Source organism: Bison bison, unplaced genomic scaffold (genome assembly GCF_000754665.1).
Source record: "Bison bison bison isolate TAMUID 2011002044 unplaced genomic scaffold, Bison_UMD1.0 scf7180017864180, whole genome shotgun sequence".
Classification (NCBI taxonomy): Eukaryota; Metazoa; Chordata; class Mammalia; order Artiodactyla; family Bovidae; genus Bison; species Bison bison.
Window position 1 is genome coordinate 1,520,593 of NW_011494752.1, and position 338 is coordinate 1,520,930.

General features: G+C 71.6%; 1 protein-coding gene across 1 annotated transcript in view; it reads left to right on the forward strand.

Moving 5' to 3' along the window:
• The window catches only part of LOC104990796 (keratin, type I cytoskeletal 19), a 4,836-nt gene that overhangs the window by 1,511 nt on the left and 2,987 nt on the right, over positions 1-338 (forward strand). The window lies entirely within an intron of this gene.

Sequence of the window (338 nt, forward strand, 5' to 3'; positions counted from 1 at the left end):
GCTTGGGGAAGTGCACCTGCCACGGAAACCCAGCCCCGCGGGCCGGGCGAGGCCCGAGGCGGGGGCGGCGGGTGCCCGAGCCACCTTCCGGCGGGGCGGGAGCGAGCCCGTTAGGATGTGGGAGGCCCACAGGGTGGGGCTGAGCGAAGCCGGCAGGTGAGGAGGGGCAGGACGATGGGCCAGGAAGTGAAGCCTGGAGGGCGGGGCGGGGTAGTGTGGCAGGGGCTGGGAGGAGGAAGGCGACTCCGGGTCCGTAGGCCTGGGAAAGGGGGTCGGAAGTAGCAGGAGTTGGGGCACAATGTGGGCTGCCCTGAGGTCTGGGCCTAGTTGCCGTGACA